The sequence below is a fragment of the Pteropus alecto genome, unplaced genomic scaffold (assembly GCF_000325575.1).
Source record: "Pteropus alecto unplaced genomic scaffold, ASM32557v1 scaffold7, whole genome shotgun sequence".
Lineage (NCBI taxonomy): Eukaryota > Metazoa > Chordata > Mammalia > Chiroptera > Pteropodidae > Pteropus > Pteropus alecto.
This window is the reverse complement of record NW_006494614.1, coordinates 49,849,037-49,871,272: the sequence shown is the minus strand read 5'-3', so window position 1 is coordinate 49,871,272 and position 22,236 is coordinate 49,849,037. Positions and strand designations below refer to the sequence as shown.

The following is a 22,236-nucleotide window of genomic DNA, read 5'->3' as shown; positions in this document are numbered from 1 at the left end:
TGTTATTTTTGTCAAATTTTCACGTCATAGCTACATTTTTTTTTTTTAAATAAGCACATGAAACGATACCCAGCATCATTAATTATTAGGGAAGTATAAATTGAAACCACAGTGAGATATAACTTCAAACTTGCTCGAGTGCCTACAAGGAAAATAACTGATCATATTGAATGTTGTCAAGAAGATGGAGCAAAAGAGATATAAAATGGTACTACTATGGAGAACAATTTGGCAGCTTCTTAAAAAGTTCAGGATAACAATGGACTATTACTCAGCCATAAAAAGTGAAATCCTACTATTTGCAACAACGTGGAGGTACCTAAAGGTTATTATGCTTAGTGAGATAAGTCAGACAGAAAAAGATAAATATCATATGATTTCACTTCTATGAAAAATCTAAGGAGCAAAAAGAACAAACTAAATGAAGACAGATTCACAGATACAGAGGACAATCTGGTCACTGCCAGAGGGGAGGGAGGTTGTGGGGCTGAGAGAAAAAAGGTGAAGGAATGAAGACATACAAATTAGTAGTTACAAAATCGTCACCGGGATGTAGAGTACAGCATAGGGAATATAGTCAATAGTAATGTGATGGCTATCACATTAGACATACAAATTAGTAGTTACATACAAATTAGTAGTTACAAAATCGTCACCAGGATGTAGAGTACAGCATAGGGAATATAGTCAATAGTAATGTGATAGCTATGTGTAGAGCCAGATGGATGATACAGTAATTGGAGAGATCACTTCATAAACTATATAAATGTCTAACCAATGTACTATATACTTGAAACTAAAAAAAAAAAAAAAAATTTGAAAGTTTAACATACACCTAGCTTATGACCCCAGCCATTCCTCTCCTAGGTACTTACCCAAGAGAAATGAAAGCATATACATATAGAAATATGTACTGGAATGTTTATAGCAACTTCATTAGTAATATTAAAAATAACCCAAATTTTCATCAACTGGTGAATGGTAAACAAATTGTGGTAAATCCATACAATGAAATACTACTCAGCAATAAAAATGAGTGAATTCATGATAAACCCAACAACATAAATCTATCTCAAAATAATTATACTGAGTAGGGGAAAAAAAAAAACCAGACAAAAACAAGTATGTGCCGTCTGATTTCATTTATGTAAAAATTCTACAAAATACAAAGTCATGTATTATGATATAAAGCAAATAAATGTTTGCCTGAAGAAAGGAGAGGACAAGAGGTTATGGGGAAACCTTTCGGGGTGACTGATATGTTCGCTATCTTGATTGTAGTGATATTTTCACAGTTGTATACTGATATCAAGACTCATGAAGTTAAACAATTTAAACATGTACAGTATCGCTCAATAATCGCTTAATTATCACTCAATAAAGTTTTTTTTTAGTTAACATCCACTACAAGGAAAGACAAATAGCATTCTCAAAAGCCAATATTTGTTTCTAAGTTGATAGGCTAGCTTCAGATGCTACCGCAACGAATGGAGCTGGACTCCCGGTTCTACCACTTGGTATGTCACCTTGGGCAAGTTACTTAAACCTCTCTGAGCAGTAGTTTTCTATATGGAAGTGGATAGGATGAACCATTGCATCCATCACACCATCACTATGGTACATAAAGCTCCTAGCATAGAGTTTAGAATAGAGTAGATGCCCCCAAATTGCTCTCTATAATGATAGTATGATTTTATTGCTTTCACGTTTGTAGAGTGCTTAGATACCCAAACCAGCTGCAAACGGATGAAAATTCTTATGAGTCAGCCTGAGTGAAAACTGAAATACTCTGTACTTCCTTGGGGCATGGACAATAGTGCTTCCAATGTGTTCTACAGCAGATTTTTCCTTAATTGATTAAGTTTGTTTTAATTTCAAAGACACCAGTTCCATTCAGCAGAATTCTTCAAGGGCTTGAAAGGACTTCCCCCCAAAAATGACTAATCATAGCATCTTAAAATCAAATGAGACAGGAACAGTCTCTCTCATCTGACATTGTCCTTTGTCAGGGACAACAATTGAGGCCAGGGAAGGATGATGCCTTGTCCAAGGTTACAAAGTTGTGGGGTCAGGAGTGAACCAGGTCTCCTGGCCACCCAACTAGAATGCTTGTCTTTGTACCACGTGACCCCTCCCTCTAAGCCAGACTGCATTTCACAGATAGAACAGTGGCAAGGTCAGCTGAGGCCAAGTCACAATCATCAGAAGTAATGGATTCTGAATGAATGAGGTTTTCTGCCCAAATCTTCGATTCAAGGGGCTCAGGAGGCAGCTGGCCAAGGTTTTAGCATTCTTTTTGAATGACTCGAGCAGGACTCTTTGGTTGGGTTCCATCTTTCTACTCAGCCCCTTTGTCTCTGCTGCATGTTTCAGAACTATTTATATAAGATTGCTTTGGGAATGTCTGCTTAAAAAAATAATTGAAAAGCCAGTTGCATTTTTATCGCTTTGGCCATAACATGTAGGGCTAAAAGAGTTACATCTGTTTCCAGTAGCAAGCAGCTCGGAAAAGTATATTATAAGAGGCCCAATTCCAGAAGATTGACACAGGAACCTTTAGATAAAGTATGGATACCTGCCTATGCATTCAGTTCTTAGCATCTTACTAGTGAACATAAGTAGTAATAAGGAATGTTCAGATGGTGTCTTTACAGCCTTTCCTCCTCCAGGTCCTTGGACTAACCCTGTTATATTCCTGGATGACTGAGGAAAGTGAGACTCAGGATTTCAGTGGCTCCTCAAGACTACCAGCTCCTGTGCAGCAGCCCTTGAACCCAAGTCTTCCAATGCAGAATCCCATTTGTGCCTTTACAGTTCCAGGACAGCTATTTTGGGATTTCTCTTACGGTTTTAGACTCAGAAGGAGTGCCTTCCAGTGCATGTGCGCTTGTGTGTGTGAATGTATGTGTGCGCGCGTGTGTGCCTGTGTGCATGGGTGGGGTGGAGGGCAGGGCCAACGGTGTTCTTTTTATCCCATCAAGGGCAAAGTTAAGTTGCATTTTGAAATATGGAGATAAATTAATTGTAGCTTGTGTTTCTGTATCTCCTTTTTTTTTTCAGTTCTCAGTATATGGTGCATAAATAAGGTCTATTTAGAGCCAAAAGAAATTGCTTTTTTCTTTTTCTTAAAATATTTGTCATATATGCTTTATCTGTGTGTGTATTCATATGAGTAGATATATATTTTTTCTCTAATTTGCAGACATGATTTTTTCATACATACTAGCATGCCTCTTCTAAAAATAAGAATATTTTACATAACCACAATACGATGTTTATAGCTAAGAAAAGTAATAATAATTTGATTGTTATCGAACATCTGGTCCATACTCACATTGCCCCAGTTGTCCAAAAAATGTCTTCATGGCTTTTTTTTTCTCCTCAACTAGGCTCTAAACAAAATTTATGCATTACATTTTGTTGGTATGTTGAACCAACATTCTTAATAAGCAGTCTTTAGAGTGAAAAAGGCCTCGCCAGCTGAGGCAGCTGTTTGGGGTTGGCCTCCAAGGTCTCATGGGAACATTTGTGCCTTCCGTCTGATGTCTGCTAACCAATCAATGGGAGGAGCTGGGATTACTGTGTCAGGATGGAGAGTCTCAGTGAGGCGGGGAAAGGCAGAGTAATCTAGCTTCTTGCCAGAAAGGCTTTAGATTCCAAGACAGCTGAAACCAGAGTGACCTGAATCCATGGATGTTACAGGAAGCAGAAAGTTGTCAGAAGAGTTGTAAACAGCCTGGAGTATGAGCCCATGGCAGGCAGCCTTGAGAACAAGGGACAATTGCCAGGAGGTTTAGGAACCCTCTGTAAAATAGGAGCAAATTTAGAACACAAGGGGCCTGAAATGTGTGTTTTTACTCTGATTTCTTTTTCTGCTTCTCATTTCCATTTGTTTTTGGTTATATCTCTTTGAGAATGAACATGTCCTGTGCACATCTAGAGATTTTTAAAAATTTATTGTAGACAGATTAGATGTATCTTAATTATTGCAACATCACTAAGATAAAATATAACTGATACTCCACTAAGGTGCCCACCACTGATGCTTCTAGCACACCGCCTGTGCCTTTGCTATGTAATGACCTGTACCCATGACCCCCTCTCATCTGGACTTAGTGCTATCTAGAGTTGCATCCTTAGTGCTGATATAGTACCTATCTGTGGTACAGAGAAAATAGTCATGGAATAGAATAGGTAATCTATAGTTATAAGTGCTTTGATCAGACAGAACATATGGGAGCACATAGAAGAAGAAGAATAAATGGATTAAGGGGTACATGCATGAAAACATAATAATTAGGTATGTTTTCCAAGAGGTTGGTACTAGGAATCCTTGGACGATGTCATGACTTTATTTATTCGATAGGTACTTATAAAGAGCTTTATAAATAACGCATTTTATTTTCTTACAACTCTGTGAGGTAAAGACTTATTTTTCCTATGTTATGTTTGAGAAAACTGAAGTACAGTAAGGTTCGGTGACTTGTCCTAGGTCATGTTGGTAGTACACAGCAGAGCCAGGACTTGATGCCAGGTAATCTGGCTTCAGAGTCTGCCCTCAGCTCCCTCATTGTGTGTTGAGTGGGGTCAGGTGCTCCAAGATCAGGGAAATCACTCTGGTAACCCAAAGGTGCTTACCAGAGATGGCATTATGGGCGTCCTGGGTGACCAGACAGCAGAAGGCCTGTCATCCAGTTTGGCCATCTTGAAGGAGCCAGGTCCTGGGGCCTTACACTCACACCCTGTTGGGCACCTTTGTGGGCCAGGCTTTCAGTGAATGTGGATGCTTCTTGAGAATGCTCTTGGATTTTACTGACTGGCTAAATTTCTAATAGAATTGGAAAGGCTGTGTCCTCTCGGAGGGGTCAAGAGGGCTCCAGAGTTGCCATGGTGGCCATGTCGGTCCAGCTGTTCCTCTTTATAACCCATCTGGGCACAGGGCCTTGCCACAGGGAGGCTGAGCCGGTAGAACTCTGTTGTATCATGATGGAGCCAAACAGGAGTGCAGCTCCCCTTGGCTGCCCTGAAAATCTGCAGTCATTGGCTCCTACTATCATGGAATTTCCTCTTGAAGATCAGCATTTGTTGGGATTTAATGATGCTGTTCAGTGGTTTGAAATGCTGCAAATGCTTGTCTTCAAGTGTTGATGGAGCTGAAATAGGACCCCCAGAGGAGTAGCCATCCAGAGTTGGAAGGGAGCTAAAACATCCTCTAAACAACAGTGGCTGGAGATAAGATGAAGAAAACCTCAGAAAGCTTGTGATGTAATGGATGCTCTTATTTCCTGCCTATTCTGTAAATAAAAACTGAAGGAGAAAGGGGATGCTACAGAAAGGTATTGGGAAAGAAACAATAAAGAACAAGGGAGAAGAGAGAGGATGGCTATGAGAAGCAGACACAGGAAGGATGGTATCTTCTAAGGATGGCTTAGGCTCTTAATCAGATATACCTAGATTTGATTCTTGGTTCTACTACTATTCACTGTGTGATACAGAGAAAATTATTTAAGCTGAATCTCAGTTTTCTCAGTTGTAAAATGGGCTAATAATACCTATCACAGAGGTTTGTCTGGGACAGTGCCCAAGGCGTCACATCAATTTTCATTAAATAAAAGCAAGAGGAGGGCCATTTATCCCAGGGGTACAGGGACATATATTACTGCAAATCTCAATGGGCCCTTAGGGTATTACTCAGTCACAACCACATGGTCTCTGGAGCCTAACGAAGGGGCTCTGGCCTGGAGAGGAGGGAGGGCTTAGGAGTCAGGCAGGCTCTGCATCCTACTACTGGTGAGGCTTCAAGCAATCACCTACTCTCTCTGAGCCCTACTTTCCCTATCTGTAAAATGACCAAGTGGCCTATATGAAAAGGTCAGGATCTGTCTAGAAGTGCTTACTACATGGAGGTAGGAAGTAGAAGACAATACAGAATATGCTGTGACCCCATCCACTATTGCGTTTGTGTGCCCATGCATACGCATGTGTAAAGGAGCAAGGTGATTAGCAAGGGGGTAGAGGATAGAGGCAGGCCAGATGTGGAGAGACGTACTCAAAGAATCCCCTCTCTCTATAGAGTGTAGGACATATTATGGTGGTTGAGAGAGAAGGTAAGAGGAAGAAATGGAAAGAAAGGAACTTATATTTATTAAATGCATGCCATGTACTGGGTACTTTACATCTCCAAACCAATAGCCTTTGCCGTAAACCCATTTGGCAGGCAATACTATCACTAGTTTTGAGGTGGTTTCAAGAAGGATCAGAGAAGGCAAACGATTTGCCCAAAGCCACACAGCTCTCTGAATTTCAAAATCCTTTCCATTAAAACCTTCTGCAGGTTCATAGATATGTGTTAGAACAGGACTATATTTTGGGAAAGAAAGGAGTTGATATCATGAAGTGAGAGTATAATCCATCCACCAACTTACCACCTGGATTGCTTCTAGGTGTTTCTACCCTTCCTCATGCATGAGTTCTCATTGCCAGAAAGTCCCAGCAAAGAAATGCAAGTGCCTGACTTGAGGTGTGAAACCTTGACTACAGTGTGGAGACTGCGTGGAGGCTGCAGGCAGGTCAAGGGGATCTGTGGGATCTGCTACATACAGATGGTGTTGTCAGAGACACAGCACTTGAGCTAGGACTTGAATGAGAGAGATGGCTATGAAGGAGCCAGGAGCCATTAAATCCAGAGTGGATTTTGGGGAGCCATTCTTCTACTTTTCTTTGTGGAACCTGATTCTCCAAGAGTGAAAGCTTATCAGCCAAGGTCCCACAAGTGCAAATCGCTAGCCAAGCTGTGTCTCTGCCATCCTCCATCCCTCTTTGATCCCTCTTTGCCAGGTCACGCTAATATACTTCATTCTTTTTTAGCCAAGGAAATCACAGATGGCCTTAGAAATCCATCCCTCATCAGATGATTCAAGTCCTACTCTGTCACATGAGGATCCATCTTTAAATGTTTCAAATACTCCCAAACAGCTGGGAAATGTACCCCACCACTCTACCATACAGCTATATTCAGCCCCAAGGCCAATTTCCAGCCCTGAACATATTCTGCTTTTTCTAGAAGAGACTCTCAACAAGATTTGTCTTTGCAGCTTATTTTAAAAACAACGACAAAAAATAACACACATATACATACACAAAATATCCCCCATAGACAACACTTGATCAACCAGGTAGAGGAAGATAAAAAGAGCTACTTAATACTTCCCATTTATTTCATTCAACAGCAATGTGCTTTATAAAGCCTATGCAATTATATTGTAATTTTATAATTATTAATTCTGTAGTGAGCTCCAAAAAAAAAAAGACTGGATACTTTCAAGAACCTCTGGTTTTGCCTATAAACCACCCATGAATTCTTCTGAGTGGTGTGATGCTACCACCATGTACACTGCCAGGAGTGGCCTTTCTTAACCCACCAGCATTTCACTTTGATGGGTTTCCCACCACATAGATCTTCCTTTTTTATTAGCCACCGGTTTCTAACATCTTTATGCATAGAAGAGACCAGCATGATTATTTGGGATGAAATATGTCTATTCCTCACCCTGCAGTTTTGTTCCTTTCATGTTCCAATAGGGCATTTGGTGGAAAAGTGAGTGCGTGTTCTCTCTTGAGAATCATTTATTAATGTTATTAATAGGACCAATTTAGTGAATACCTACTATATGCCAGGTACTTGGCTGATTATACACATAATTTCATTTAATGTAATCCTTACAATAACCTTATCCAATAGTGATGTTCTCTCTTATAGATGAGGAGCTCAGCCTCTGTGTCTTGCCCAAGGTTACACATAAAGCAAATGGCAAAATCAAGATTCTGACTTAAGTCTAAGTCTAAAGTCTGTGATCCCCAAACCAGGTGGTTCTCAAAGTGTGGGCTCCAGAGCAGCAGCATCGGCATCACCTGAGGCCTTGTTAGATATGCACACCCTTAGGCTGCCCCAAGTCCCACTGAATGAGGAGCTCACAGTGGGGTTTTGACAGCCAGCCAGGTGATTCTAGTACATTGCAAGGTTTGGGAAACATCATCATCACCCATTTGTTAACTAGTAAACAGTTAAACTAGAGGTTAAACTTTGGACGAACTAACTTTCAAATTTCCTCTCTTCTTTGCAAGTATAATTAAAGTGAAGAAAATTCCAACAAACATTTATTTTTCCTCAAGTATGTCTTTCAAATCTAGAAAGTTCTAAACTTTCAGTCTGCTATGTATATTTTTATCTAGGTCTCACTTCTTATAAGCAATGTAATCTTGGGAAAGTTTTTTAACTTCTGTCTCAGTTTCCAAATCTGTATATTACAGATAATAACCTTTTACAGGATTCTTGTTAAGATTAAATGAGTCAGTGTCTGCAGAAGTTTTGAGCATAATGCCAATTGTATCATGAGTACCTAATAAATATTAGCTAATTGTTAATAATTATATGATTAGCTTTTTAATATTAGCTATTAGTAGTAGTAGTACCTAAACTGCATAATGCTTTTAAAATTGTATCCTTTATTAAGAAGTTTAGCATAAATTTTATAAAAGTTTTCTGTAACTAATTTGAGAGATATTTTTAAACTCTGATATTCTTACATTTGAATCTTAGCAATAATACAGTTATCAGAGTAATTGTCTAGAAGAGACCATTCATGCTCCCATAAAAAAATGATTTATGAAAATCTGACACATAGTAGGCACTCATACGTGTTTGTGAAATAATGAATTGAATGAATGACCACACCACAGATGCCACTTCTAGTCTCAGTATTGCCCAAACAAAGGGTGGTAGATAGGGGCCTGACACTGCCTCTTGTTCTATGTTATAGGCCCAACACTCATCATGGAGTCTGGCACAGAAGTCAACGGCCAATAATTACTTGTTGATTGAAAGTTTCTAAAGAAATGCTTATGTCTTTAATCTCTTCTATCATAACATGCTTTGAGAGCTTATAAGCAAAGATAAAAGTAAAAGTATATTTTTCTCTCTGTATACTCCACTGCCCAATATTTTTTTAAATATGAAATTTTCACAGAGTAATGAAATAAGACTTAGGAGCTAGGAGATCTGGATTCTTGATTCTGCTTCACTGCCAGGCTTGGATGTGACAAAGGCCTGTCACTTAACTCTTAGCCTCTTTTATTTGTGTGTGTTAATGGAGAAGGTTGGACTAAATTAGTGTTTTCCACCAGGGGACTGGTACCAAATGGTTGTAGGTGTGTTACCTAAGCAGAGTGTTAAATAACATTGAATCACGTGGGCAGAAAAGTACTGTTTCAATTCCTTTTCAATCTTTGTGATTTAATGGAGAAGAGAACCTGATTATGGTGCTAGAAGGTATTTAATACCTCGATGTCACTTGCTAATCTTCTGTTTTAACAAAGGCCTGAGTCTGGATGAGGAGGCAACAGTATTTATTGTGTTTTATCTTCATGATAGTTATTTTTTAAGCTTTTTCTTCTATCCATGAACAGATGGTGTTTTTTAACTTACCATTGAAAGATATGTTTTTCTTTTTTGAATAAACGATTCAAGAAACAAAAGTAAGTTGTTTTTTAAAAATTAGATTAAGAATAGTGCAGGTAACCTGGAGGTGTGGCAGAAATCTGAAGATGGAGCAGGAAGTTTGGAAGCAAGATGAATTTCAGCAGGCCTCAGGCTCTGCTAGCCAGGAGTTAATGTAGTGAGGAGGGGAACTTTTTTTTTTTTGGTCAAGACTGCATGTCTGTGCAGTCAGGCCAGTAGCGGGGTGGGGAGCATCACTCCTGGCTCAGTGATTAAGAGCAGAACCACCAGAGTGAGCCCTCACCCAGCCCTGGAGATTTCAGTTCTAACTCTGAGGTGGAGCCAGGCGGGTGAACTTGTAGAAACTGCCACAGATGGTGCTCTTGCCCAGCCAGGGTTCCAGATAAAGACACAAGGTCCAGTGAGTCCCAACATCCTTAGGAAAGAACCGGACATGCAGAGAAAGCCAGCGGACAGAAATGTTCACCACAGAATTATTTATATGCACACATGATGGGAAATCGCTTTCCTGCTCAACATTGAAAATTATGACATCTCTTTGACAGAATATACATATGTGTTTGTGTGTGTGTGTGTGTGTGTGTGTATACACACACATACATATGTTCAAAATTATATATGTAGAGACTTGTAGAGATGTGGGAACATGTTTATGGTACAATGTTGGGGGGAAACGGTATATACAATTGCTTCTCTAGCTTTATTTTAACTATGTAAAATACATACAAATAATTTGAAGTAAATATGTTAGACTGTTGTTATTTCTGGCTAATGTAATTATGTGTCTTTAAAAAGGCTTGTCTATATTTTAAGACTTTTTCCACAATTGGAAACACTGAATATACTCTCCAGCCCCCACTCAAATCACAAGCATCAGTCACGTGGACCCAATTAAAATTCTGACTCTGTCATTATTAACGTGTGATGCTGGACAAATACTTAACCTTGTGAGCTTCAGTTTCCTCACCTGAAAAATGGAGAGATTTCCTTTCTCTTAGGTTGTTGTGAGCATTAAATGAGATGATGCAAATGAGAAATTTATTGAGGTGCCTGGTTCATAGCAGTCTCTCTATAAAGAGTACCTCTCTTTAATAATAACCATGTCATAATAACACTATTGTTGTCATTGTTGTTCTTATAGTTGTTATTACTGCTAGTGAATTTGGAAGGTGTAACATTTTACAAAACCAAAGAATCAAGCTGTAAAAATGTAATTCTGAAGGCTGAACACTCTGCTCATTCTATAAACACAAACACATGCACATACTTGGTAAGTGAACAAATGCATATGCACACATGCCCAATTCTGGTGCCGGGCACTCACTGTGTAAAACGTCTCCACATCCACAGAGGACTAGCTTCAGCTCGCAAACACTGAGGCATCGTTTATCTGACAGACTCAGCTCAGCGCATGCTGCTTTCCTCCACCCATCTCTGTTTAAACTGAAGTAAAATTCACAGAACATAAAGTTCACCATTAATGATTCTAAAGCGTAATTTAGTGGCCTTTAGTACATTCACAGTGTTGTGCAGCCATCACTTCTCTCTGATTCTGAGGTGTTTTCATCACCCCAAAAGGAAACGGCGTGCATTAAGCAGTCACCCTCCATTGTCCCCTTCCCCAGCCCCAGGCAGCCACTAAGTTCCTGTCTGTCTCTGCAGCTTCGCCTTTCACTTTCACTGAAGGCATATGTCAGACTTGAATCTTGTGTTCTCTTGGTTGGTGTCCCTTGGTCTTTCCCCTTTGCCTGTTGATTAAAGATCCCCTGGGAAATGAATGAGTAGCCTCAACCTCCACTTCGTTGAAGCCAAAATATCCCAGCGAATTCATTTAAAACACAGATTTTTTTCTTTCTCACAGAGGACTTTTGGCTTGTTTGGGCTTAATCAAAATGTCTGGTAATTTAGTGCACACAATAAGAGCCCTTTGCAGAGGCTTCGCCATCAGAGTGGTCACTTCCTCTGAGGTCAGGTCCCTGTGGGCCTTGTTAGTGTTGAGCTGGGAACTGGAAATGGAGCACACCTGGCTCTCCAGCTGGCAAAGTACTTTCTTTGGACTGCTCTGCTGTCCAGGAACTGAACCTGAGTTCAAAGTCTGGCTCTGCATCTCTCTAGGCATGCGACCTTGGTCAAAATAATGCAGTCATTGAGCTTCATCTCTGCGTCTCTAAGGGAGTGACCATTATGAGTGTTTTGTAGAGGATTACATGAGATAAGAGCTGTGGGAGGCTCCCAGGAATCTATTACTACACACCTTTACTTTGCTTCCTTGGAAGCAGAGGAGCAGATTAGAAAGATTTACCCGAGAATCTAAAATCAAATGACCTGGGTTTACATTTTAGTCCTGCTACTTACCAATTGTGGGCCTGTGGGAAGCAGTGGAAATGGAGGTTAAGTGGGGAGTGGGGGGAGGCAGACTCCCTTCAAACCAGGTTCTTCCACTTCAAGCCCTGGGAGGTGGGCAAGTCATGTAACCTCTCCCAACTTCACCTAAAAGATGGGAATAGCAGCGCTTCCTTCTCAAAGCTATTGTAGGGATAAAATGAGATCATGCATATGAAGTGCTACATGTAATTTCTGGTACATGTTGTCCTGAACATGTGTTCATTACCTTTCCCCATTGGTCATAGACTCGCATATCTTCAGAGGCCAAGCTGGTTATTCATGGCCAGGAGTGGCTAGTGGCTAGTGGATGGTAGTGAGGGGAGTCGGGAGGTGGGGGGAGGCTGTGTCTTGAGCACCAGCAACTACAAAACACTAGAACAGCATTGCAATTCAGTTTTATTTTTCATTTGTAACCCAGCTGATAACAACAATGGAGGGGGGGCTCAAATTTACTAGTGAGTCCTTCCCCTTTTGACCTCCTTCTTTAGGTTAAGCCTCAGTTTCTTCATCTGCAAAATGGAGCTGTCAGTACCTTCTCTGACCACCTCACAGAGTAGCTGTGAAGAGCAAATGAGATTTAAAAAATGTACATGAAAGCATTTTGTAAACTATAAAGTATTATCTAAATGTAACTGATTATTATTTCATTTAAAAGATATTGTTGTGTTGGTATCTCATCAAATAATGCTAGTCACCCCATTTAGTCAAGGTGATGATAGCTTTTTGTGTCCTGAACGCACGTGGGGGAATTGCAGCTTAGTGGGTCTTTTGCTTTATCCAAGTGGTCTCTGAGCTGGAAAAGATGGAGAATTCCTTCACTAAAGGGCCATATCTTTTGAGTCTATTGACAGCATGTCATGTGGAACTCAAAATTGCCTTCACAAATGCAGATAGATGGCATCTATTAGTTCTTTCTTGTCATCATGACCTGTCAAAAGGGAAAATTAAATGTGCCTACAAATATTTCAATATTTATGTTGTGTGCAAAGTTTAATATTCATCTGGAGCACTGAGTAGAGAGGAAAAAATCCACATTTTTACTTTGTCTAAAAAATTGCTCATTTTAGCAAAAGTTCTTTTAGCACCTGCTATAATCTAGCAAGTGCACAATGTGCTAAGATCTATGGGCAAAAAGACACCAAATTCTAATACTGACAAATGCACATTTACATATTTCTTCAGAAGCCATGGAGAATTCAAAGTCATTCCTATGGGGACGATGAAATCTACCCAGAGGCTGAGAAGAGGGAAGTAGGTGAAGTGGATGGCAGACCAGAGCAGAGGTGTTTGCAGTGAAGCTGGGGAGAGAGAAGAGTGAGGGGTGGTCCATCAGATGTCAGAAACCCACTCCTGCTTGTTGGGATACAGGTGCGACCAAGAGATAGAAATTGGTACCACAGGCTCATAAAAATCAAAAGGCATTTAACAATTGCATAGGGAAACATACAGAAGAAAATGACTCTTAGCAAGTGTATTTTTTCCAGCAATGCAAATATGGATTTACAAATATATCGTTAATAGCTGTAAAGGGAGGAACTCTACTAAAGGGTTGGATGGTAAATGAACATAATTGTAAAGTATATGTTGTTAATTTAAGAGTATGTTGATAATTTGTGTCACTTATATTTGATGTTTTGATATTCTGTCATTGTCGTTTTTCTTTATGTCAATGTAAAATTATGATGATTTCATAAGTTCACTCGTGACTTCATTCCCCTAACCCTATTTTTTCCCCAGTAAGGTCCTAAATTCCTCAAGCCTGACTTCTCCTGCCCCAGGGGTTTTCAGAAACCCAACCCCCATGGTTGGCGAGGGACTGCTGTGTATGAAATGGTAACTGCCCTCAAGGAGCTTACAATCTAGCTGGGGGTAAACAACTTGCACATGAACGCAACTAGACTGTGAGCTTCTAGAGGGCAGGGACCTTACCCTAGTCATCTCTCTTCTCACCCTGCACACCCTCCCTGAGTGATCTCATCCATCCCATGGCGTCAACCACCACCTGTGTGCTGAGGAGCCGCTAGGCCTGGACCCTCCTGAGTGCCACACCTTGCTCTCCAACCATCCACAGTTGTGGGATATGGGATGCTCTTCACGTACTGCTGACTCGACCTGTGCACCAAACCCAGTTTGTCATCTTTCCTCTGGGCCAGCCCTGGCTCCTGGGCTCCAGGGCTCTGTACCCCAAATCAAATATCCAGGTGTCACTCTTATGGACTGAGCTTGATGGAAAAATGCTTATGTTTCAATGTGAAGTAAAAATGAGAGCCTATCAAACTGTGTAGATATAATGAACTCATTTGTGTTAAATACATAAATTAAAAGACAGAGAAATGCTCCAGAATGTGTCAGTGGTTGCTTCTAGTCATGAGAAATGGTTAATGATTTCTTTTTCTGCCACTGTTCTGCTTTCTAAACTTCCTGCAATAAATATGTATTACTTTTATAACTCACAAAAATATCTAATAAAAATAGTTAATGGGTCTCGATTTGAATTTCACCTTCCCTAGGAAATATCCCTATTCCTTTTGTCCCACTTGGAGACTGAGACTATCTTCAGCAGCCTCAGCACCTGGACTTACCCTGTTGGAGAACTTGTCCCGCTGTGTTCTCGTTATAAGCCTGTCCCCTAGACTGTGAGCTCCTTGAGGGCAGAAACTAGGACTTATTTGTCTTGTATTTCCATTGCCTAGCACAAGGCTAACACTGGTAACCACTCAATACATGTTCATTTTTTAAATAGGAGGAAGAAAGGGAAGAAAGGAGAAAGAATGAAAGGGGGAAGAACCTTGGGATTCTCAATTTTTTTTTTTTTTTTATCTTACTCAATACATGTTCATTTTTTAAATAGGAGGAAGAGAGGGAAGAAAGGAGAAAGAATGAAAAGGGGAAGAACCTTGGGATTCTCAAATTTTTTTTTTTTATCTCCGTGGATCCCTTTTATTTTTTCTTCTCCAAAACACTTTATTATGTTTTTTTAATCTACTGAGCCAGTGCATTGTTAAGTCAGTGATTCACATTTGTCTCATTTTTATTAATCAAAGACCATATGAATGTCCTTCAGAGCTCCTCTAGGCTGGAGTCTGGAAGATGTTGGCTGTTGTCCCGGAGGACTTGGGCAGAGCGCCCTCTGCCTGACACCCAGGGCAGGACACTCAGGACTGTCAAATCCTGGAGCTGAATGTTCTGGAGCATCTCTTTAAGTGGGACAATGGCAAACAGGAGAGGGAGGGCAAGGGAACAGATATAATAGGAGAAATAACAACAGCCCACTTCTATTGGGTGTTTACTCTGTGTCGGGCATTGTGCTAAGCATCAACATGTATTGTCTCCTTCAACCTTCAAAACAGCTCTACAAAGTATACACTATTATTATCCCCATTTTGTAGATGAGTAAACTGAGGCTTAATGATGAACTATATGGGGAAACTGAAATTTGAACTGTGGTCTGCTGATTGAAGAGCTTGAGTCTAATGCTGCTTTTCTCATCTGAAATTATAGGTAGCAAGAACTGGGAGGAGAGGAGGAAAGGTGCGCTTGACAAATGTCTGCACTTGCAGATGCTTGTTTGTTGAGGTTGCAGAGTAGCAGTGCTTAGCCTGGAATACACAAACCCTTCATGAGGTCTAAGACATCCCCGAACTGGCTCCATGTGTGTGCAGTTTTCTGGGAAGTTCTTCAAAAGAGCCTGTGTGGTTTTAAAAAAAGCAGTTAAGAAAGCAAACTATGGGCTGGAGAAGAGCTGTAGTGACTAGAGTGTGGCCCAACGCAGGCGGGGATTCAACTATTAAGTACCACCCAGTGGAGAGGGATGTGATCTTATTGCCTAAAGCATCTCTGAGAACTTGGGAAAATCATTGGAGAGAGAGAGAGAGATTGAGAGAGAGAGAGAGAGAGAGAGACCTCATCCCTGAGTATTTAGAACAAACTGATTACCAACCAAATCAATCAACAAATATTTATTCAAGTAGAGACTCTCTAGTTTGTCAGGGTTGTTTAAAGAAGGATTTCTGCCTTGGGTGGGAGTTTGGGCTAATGAGATAATAATAATTACCATTTATTGAGTGCTGGCTGTGTGTCAGGCAACTCTGCTGGGCACTGTATATATATTCGTCCACTTAATCTTTACAACAACCCAAGCAAGGAAGGTTTTATAACCCATTCTCTCCAGAGAAGGAAGCTCAGAGAATTTTGAATGTCTTGCCTAAGGTCATAGTAACTTAATCTATGTAAGTAAAGGAGCCAAATTTGACTCTGTTACCAAAATTCCACATTTTCTCCTGTTACTTTTTCTTAACGTGAAATGTGTGCGTTTCCACCAGAAGTAAAATCTATCAAATTATCAGATTAATAAAAAGTTATTCAAGTAAAGACGTGGTGCTTACTAGTCAGGTAGGCTGTTTTATAAGGGAGCCTTGCACTGGGTAGCATGTTGTACTAGATCACCTCCAAGATCTCTTCTAGTTTTAAGTCCTCTCAAATTTCAAAGAATCAGAGTCTTTAATTGTTCTGACAAAGCAGAAGGCACGCCCTCCCATCCATCGAGTCCCTCCCCCTTGGCCATGGTGGCAGAGATCACGATTTTTCTCTGTTTGCCTAACAGATGAATTCTTGTCCATAAGTCATTTCCAGTGATAAGAAAGTAACCATGTAAATGGGAAATAATATGGGAAAAAATATGGGAACTAACTACTCATTTCAACCAATTCTCCTTCCCCAGTGAAGAATATGGGACCAATAGATTTCTGCTCACTAAAATAGTTGGAACTCAGGTGCCCAGTGGATTGGTTTGATTTCAGGAAATTGCTAGCAAATCAGACTAAGAAAAGGCAAAAGAAATGCTGACAGTCTTCTTTGGGTTGGTGAAATGTGTCTGGCTATGAAAAGTCATGTAGGGCAGTTGCAGTGACATCCCACTGATGAATACATCCTGTTCCATCTTGAAGAAAGGTGGAGAAGAAGCTTGCTGGGTCCACATGACACCTGTGAGGCTCACTCCTCACTGAATTTCTACACTTCCCTCTACATGCCATCCTGCAAAGACTGTGACTTTGCCATGCTCTCCCCTCTGCTTGGAATGACTTCTTTGTGTCCCCGTGGCCAAATCCTACTTATTCCTCAAGACTCAGTTCCAGCATCCTTTTCTACTTATCGTAGGTCGACTGTTCCAGTCTCCATAGTGGATCTGACAGACTATGGCCCTTACTTTTTTCAGCGTCTGTGTCTTTTGTCTTCCGTCACAGAGCCAGGCACTCAAATATGTCTATTGAATATCACTGAATAAATTCTATAAGTAGACCTGAGCATGTTCTACTTAAGGTTAGATCATAGTGAGGCCATATTATTGAATGTCGTTACCTGAGTAGGTAGGAATGAAAGTAAGCCCTCACATCCGTACAGCAGTTTATGTCTTACAAAGTTTGTATACATCCTTCTCCTCACTTACTCTCCTTAACACAGAGCGGTAGGCAGGGTGAACATTGCTGACTTCCAAAAACACCTGACCTGATTCTCACCCTCGATGAGATAGCCCACCACCTGCTGCTTCTGAAAAATTAAACCCTTACATACTTAATGCTATTTTGACCACATGAGATAGCGGGTGAGATTAAAGGACACGTGTAGGGGGGTGATAAAAGGCATGAAAAAGAGAAAAACACGGAACTTGGCAGCCACCTTGGGCCACATTTCAGAATTTATACCTCTGTCTGCATGCAACTCTTTGCACAAGTTGGGGTCAATGTAAATAAACACACATATGGAAATTCATTAGTTTAAAAAAAGTTTCTCTGAGCTGTAATTTTTCTTCAGTAGAAATGATAACAATAATACCTTCTGCAGAAGATGGTCATGCAGACTTAATGAGAAATCACATATAAATGGGTCTTATGTGGTGGCATAGATTGTCATTTTTAACTGCTAGACAGTTTTCTAACTCTGCACCAGGCAGACTCCATTAGATAATATCTGTAGATTGATTTGTTGGTTGCTTGCAAGCCCCAGAGGAAGGGAGAAAAGAAAGTTATATCTTCTCTCCACCCCATATTGGCTCACTCAGGTGCCATTCTGAAACAAGAGGACCACCCTCAGTAGAAGTCCTGTGACCCCCAAAACTGAATGGCCTCATCACCTCTGCCTTTCTGGCTCCCAAAGCAGCCCAGCTGTCTGCACTTCCCACTTAATCTTACGCTGCATCTACTTATCAGTGTCCTTCCTTGTTGGTCATGAGGGACAGCTGCCTCTGGCCTGGAAAGGAATTATCCAGATGCCGAATATTTGAGAATAGTGATTAGCTTCAGAAACGGCATCTAGAGAAGAAGCAGGGCTGGAATATCTGTGCTAGCATGAAGCAGCTATGTAGCACATGGCAGAGAGGGCAGAGAGGGCAGGTTTTGGGATCACTCAGACCTAGCTTAGAATCCTGATTCTGCCCCTGACTGTCTTCCAACTTGTCTAGGTTACTCAACTCCTTGGCTTCTTTTTTTCTTTTGTAAAATGATGATGTCAATAACAAGAATACCTATACCCTGGGGCTATTTTGAGGATGAAATAAAATCATGTATAAAAATCACACGGTAGGCAACCATGAATCTCATGTCCCCAGCCTTGGCGAGCTGGATGGCCTATGACTTCTTAGTTTCTGCTTTTCTGAATCGCAGTTCTTAGAGAATCCTTCCCTAACTCCTTAAGCCAAAGTCGGTGGCTTCCTTCTCAGTGCTTCATAGATCTGCCATCTGAATATAAAGTCCCTGCTGAAACTTTTGTGTCCATGAACTGGCCATGATGTCCCTTGGTGAAGCACTCAGGAAAAGTTCATGCAAAAGGGAATGGGAGGCAAAGTCCCCACTGTTAGTGATGATGGTCCAGTCTCCCTCAGTCATATTCCCTGGCTGACAGAGCGGTTTTCCTTTGAGTGTCTTTCTGGGCTTTGGTGATTCACAAAGTTACTCAAGCTGTTCGATGTTCTCTGCCTCTTAGAAATTAGATGGTCATGGAGTGTGAAACAGGGGTGGGGGGGGTAGGGAGTTAGGGGGAGCGTTGCGAGATCCAGCAGCCACCATGCCTGAAAGTCAGAGAGAACTCTGCATCTTAGTGAGCTGGGAACACACGAAAGGAGAAAAGGCAGATGCTTCAGCTCGCCCACACAGGCTGTTGTGTCCCCAGCCTTCCTCTGCCTGCCTCCCAATTAAGGCTGGAATTTGGCAGCCATTTCCTCGCTCCTGGGCAGAAGGGCCCCTGCAAGAACATGAACAGCTGGGCTGCTTTGGGAGCCAGAAAGGCAGAAGTGACGAGGCCATTCAGTGACGAGTTCTGAGGATCACAAAGCTGCTATTGAGGGAGGTTTCCTTGTCTCAACTTTTGGGCAGGACTGGCTCCTGAGTGGCCCGATACTTGGGGGTTTTGCGTGGCTTTTTTTTCTCCCTTTTTCTGGAGTGTGCAATGATGAAGTATCAGCAAACCCATCTGCAGATACTCCTCGAACAAGCACTGAAGAGAAAGCATGATACACGGAGCTAGGAGAGGCAAGGAACAGGATGGGATTAAGACACATGAAGGAAAAGATGCCGAATTGGGGAGGTTATTGAGAAATTGAGACTCATACAGTTACAGAGGTCAGAATTCTGAAGAATGGTTAGGCTGGTCAAGAAAAGCTTATAGAAGGACCAGGATTTCATCTAAGGCCTGAAAATGTATTGGCCATGGAGAGGTACAGATGAAAGGAGAGGACAGGCAGGGAAAGGTCTGAGTAGACACAGTCAGGAAAATAAATGCATGAGATCTGCTGTTTATCACACACCTATGAGCACTCCACACTTGCTATACATTTAATCTCACGTTAACAGTAAGATAGGACTAATATGCTTCCGTTTTGCAGATAAGCAAACTGAGGCCAAGGAGCTCTAACTAGCTTATTAGCTGCTGGAGAGTTGGGAGAAACATGTCTTATTCATCTCTGTATCCTGAGTACAGAGCCAAAGAGCAGGCCTCTGATAAATATTCAGTGATATTAAAAGGCATACAGCATACTCAGAGAATAAAAGGCACATAGCAGAGCCAGGATTCTAACTCAGTTTCCCCAAAGCTTGTATTGCCTGTCTGCTTGCTGGAGTGGGTATAAAGTGTTTATGAAAGAGGGTTTGGTGATAAGTGTCGAGAGAAGGATGGGGAGAATTCTCAATAAAACCTAACAGAACGGGACCTGATGCTATAGCCCTTGGGAGTCATTGAAAGTTCCTGAGATGAGGTGTGATCTGATGCCTGTGGCCTTTTAGAACTTGTGGTATGAGTTTGTCCTCACAGAGCTGCTGACAGACCTAGTGGGTCATGTTTTATCCTCTTGCTACATTTCCTCAGATCGTCCTGCCACTTGCTTAGTACCTGTTTGCCACTCACAATTTCTTGTTCAAAGTATCCTCCCTCTACACTGTAGACTGGGGTCTGTGTGGTTCACCTCTGTGCCCTCAATGCCTGGCCCTGTGTAAAGCCGGTGCTCAACTTCTATGTGATGGATCAGCTTTAGAAAATGGAACTTCGTACTGGTTAGGCTTATTTCCAAAGGTATCTTCCTGACAACAAGTCAGAGCTGATTGAGCCCAGGATTGGAAGGCAATTGGCTGGTGTGAAAGAAACGAAACAGAGACGAACATTCGAGGAGGAATTAATTGCTTCTTTTTCTATGTTGCAACACTTTGTTTTTCTGTTAGGGCACTTTCTACACGGCAATGTGGTTGGTGTTATAGTTCCCTGGAGATGCCATAAAAAGTATCACAGACTGAGTGGCATAAAACAACAAAATGTATTGTGTCATAATTCTGGGGGCTAGAAGTCCCAAATCGAGGTTTTGGTAGGGTCGACTCGTTCTCTCCTAGTTTCTGGTGGTTGCTGACAATCTTCAGTATTCCTTGGGTTGCAGCTGATAACTCCAGTCTTTGCCTCCATCTTCGCATGGCCGTCTTCCCACTGTGAGTCTCTGTGTCTTCATATGGCATTCTTCTCTATTTATGTGCCTCTTCTCCTTCTCTTATAAAGATACCAGTAATATTGAATTAGGGCTCATTGTAGTCCAGTTTGACATCATCCTAATTTACATCTTAATGACATCTGCAGAGGCCCTACTTCCAAATACGGTCACAGACCCAGGACCCAGGGGTTACAACTTCAACATTTCTTTTTGGGAGACACGATTCAACCCCCAAATCACATATTAATGGTAAACAGAATAATACATGTATGCATAAGGTATTTTGTAGTTCACGAAACGGTGATTACTGCATTAAATTCTCACAAAAACCCCAATGGTAGGTGTCATAATCTGCCCTGTTAGAGATCCTGTTTCAGGTTCAAAAAGCGATTTGCTCAAAATCATACAGCTAGGAAGTGGCGGAAAGAGAAGGACCTGAAGCTAGGACATTGGACTCAAACCTGGCTTTTTCCCCACTGTGTGTCTGACCTTTGGGAACTGTTGGCATGAGAGGGTGGGTGTTTTCCCTCTTCAGGCACCCAGAGGGCTCGTGAGATGCTCAGAGAGAACCAGGCACACTGTAAGCACTTGTTGGCTCTAATGCATTTGGGAGATAGCTTTGGCTCTGGAGAGAAGCTTCAAGGGCCACGAGCATCACTGTTCCTGAACGTGTTAGAAAGCATAAGGCAGATTTGGGGAGCAGCAGGATTTAGTGAGTCTCTCTCTGGATGCTTCTGTGGGTGAGGTGCTAATTTCACTTCAGGTTGATAGGAGCCAGAGTTGCAGTTCTCATTTTCTTCCTTTCAGAGAACAAGACGGAGACCTTTGCCAAAGTTCAGACCTCAGAAGCTCTTTCTCTTTTGTGCAGGCCCCCTCCCTCCTTCAGTCTCACTCCCTCCTGTTGGCCCCACACTTACCCTGTTTCCTTCCCCACCTGGTGTCTGCCGTGGGTAAAGTCCAGACTCCCCTGGTTCCAATACCTTCTAGAACATTCCTTTCACCCTTCTGTCCAGCGGTTAGACTCAGCTCCCCTCTTTGGACAAGCTCTCCCCCAGATCCCATTTCCTCAGCTGCCTTTCTTTCATTTACATCTCATTTGCCATTGTTAAAAAGGAGGAGCTGCCCAGAGGACTGGTGGGTCATGTCAAGCGACGATTCCACGTGTGGGAGGAGAAGCTGTGCTTTCACCCCATCTTGCGGTATAATGACACTCTGACAGCCATTGAGGACTGATGAGTGGCTTTACTGACATCCATCTTTTGTCTTTAAAAGCATCCTGTGAAGAAGGTAGTATTAACTTAGTGTGCAGATGAGGAAACGGAGGCCCAGAGATGCTTAGGAACTTTGCTGCATTTGAGTACCACCTCTACCA

At 41.6% G+C, this 22,236-nt stretch overlaps 1 protein-coding gene across 7 annotated transcripts in view; it reads left to right on the top strand.

The window, feature by feature from the left end:
* TENM4 (teneurin transmembrane protein 4) overlaps positions 1 to 22,236 on the top strand; it is a 691,021-nt gene that overhangs the window by 22,373 nt on the left and 646,412 nt on the right. The window lies entirely within an intron of this gene.